The following is a 2,288-nucleotide window of genomic DNA, read 5'->3' on the forward strand; positions in this document are numbered from 1 at the left end:
GTGGAAAAAAATTTCATTTTCCCACCAATATTATACAGTAATTTCATAAGAGAACTGAAAAACCTAAGAGAAATTTCTTCTCCAAAATAAAGCTGAGATGACCCTTAAAGAAGATCCTGGCTTGAATGCACTAAACGTAAACTAGAATAAAGCAGGCTTGAGGTTTAGATGCAGGGGCTCAGTGCGATTTCTCTGGTAAAATAGATAGATAGATACTTTATTGTCAGTGCAACATAAAAACAAAATGAAACTTTGTCTGGCATCAACTCCCAGTTGCCAGCAGTTGTCTGGTATAGGTAATCATACCAGATAAGTAAATAAATAGCTAAAATTCCAAATAATGGTCATTAAAATGATAAAATAGTACTAAAATGCCATAATAATTAGAAATCAGCTTAAAACAGTTAACCAAGTGATTACTACAGTCATGTCATTGCATTTGCTAGTCCATGTGAAGTGGGTTATGATTAAACAGTCTGCCCACAGTCCTCTTAAAGAAGGTATTTGTTAGGCAGCTGCTCTTGGCCCTGGATATATGCTTTGCTTAGTTTTATGGTGAATTTTTACTAAAAACTAAACACAAATGCCGAAAACCCAAATTTTTCTGTTCAAGGTGAACAAACGGGAAATCTTTACTGCCAAACAGAACAATTAACTGCCTCCATGTGTCTGAAGTTAATTATCTACTGGCTACTTCACTGGGTTTTTTTTTTTATTAGTGTGTTTAAATGCTGTAAGCAGTGAAACGCATGATTCCAGTGAATCTGTGCTTATGTAGCATTCTCTTCTAATCCAAAGTGTTTCTTCAGTCTGTTGGCTGAAGTGAAGTAGACCTGGGCCTGCACAAGTCTTCATTTCCACATGCTTTCTCCTCTGCTGCCACATACCAGAACAAACCTCCCTCAAAGATGCTTAGAGCTTTGTTCTGTGATCAGCTAAACATTCAGGACAATTCCTGATAAAACAGTCCATTCGTGTTGGATCATGTCATACACTGCACCGTTTCTAAAAATGTCCGTGGAACGTTCAAGACATTTTCTTGGTAGGGTTTGCTATGTTTATATAATGAACCTTAAACACAGAGATTTTATTTTTCTTTAATATGTTTTAATAGTTTGCTCCACAGCAGGTAAAAAGAGAAATGTCTTAACCTGAACTGCAGGGTAGTGATTCTTGTATTTTTCATGAGGCTACAGTAGAGATGTCATCTGTGGTCAGAAGGGGTCAGTGTTTCTTTACTTAAAACTACAGTTTTCAACTTGCTCTTTTTAACTGCGTTTGGAAAGTGATCTGGTTAAAGGCGTGTGATTCTGATCATGGCAATTTAAAATGTTGCCTATGTGTGTGGATTCAGTGTGCAAGGGAGACAGAGATGAATAAATATAGTTACAAAATGGTGAGAAATTATGCAGAGGTGACTGTCAATTGTTGTCCCTCAGACTGCGTAGAAATGTCTCACATGTATTAAAGTGTTGATCAAGTTGCGTGTGGTCATAGCTGCCTGAAGCAGGTTTACTGACTGTACAATGAGAACCCTGAAAGCATTTGCCTTAAAACCTTATTTTGCTGCTTTCACAGTTGCTGTTTGTCTAATGTCTAGTTGCGTTCAGAGCTCTTTGTGTATTGAAAGTGCTAATTGTACCAGGTGATCTTGCTTCTGTTCTGCTGATAATCAGTGTTTTATGGACACAGTTTTAAATAGCAGAATAGTAGTTTCAAAAGCAATGTTTTGACTGAATGTATTTGCTGTTGTCAGCTTTATATTTCAGCTACAATAACTTGTTTAATTACAGGGGTTTGCTCAGTGTTCACCTCATGATGCCAGAGTTAGTTCCAAGTATTTCCAGCAGGTACATCAGTGCATGTCTTTATCTGTGCTATCAGAGACTGAATGTCTGAAGAAAATATAAGCTACCTGTCTGTTTCTGACAAACCAGCTCATTCTGATGTTCTAATGTGTTTAATAAACAAAACAATCTGATCTACCCTGTGCTTGTGGTTTCATCTTCAGGCCTGCCTTTGCATTTGATAACTGACATGAGTTAGGCTGACATTTTGACTTTTGGTTCTGATTTAACACTATATTAGTCCAGTGAGTGTGTTCACCGTGCGTGTCTAAAAATAATTATAGAAAACATATTAATAGAGATTGCAGCTTTGAATATTGTAACCTTTCTTTACGTTGCAGTTGCATTACTGAAGGTTTTAGTCTGTTAGTATAACACTACCACCACCTTGGCCTTTTCTGTCTGTCCTGAAAAAGGCCTGTCCTCATTATACCAGGCTCC

Source organism: Monopterus albus, unplaced genomic scaffold (genome assembly GCF_001952655.1).
Source record: "Monopterus albus unplaced genomic scaffold, M_albus_1.0 scaffold93.1, whole genome shotgun sequence".
NCBI lineage: Eukaryota > Metazoa > Chordata > Actinopteri > Synbranchiformes > Synbranchidae > Monopterus > Monopterus albus.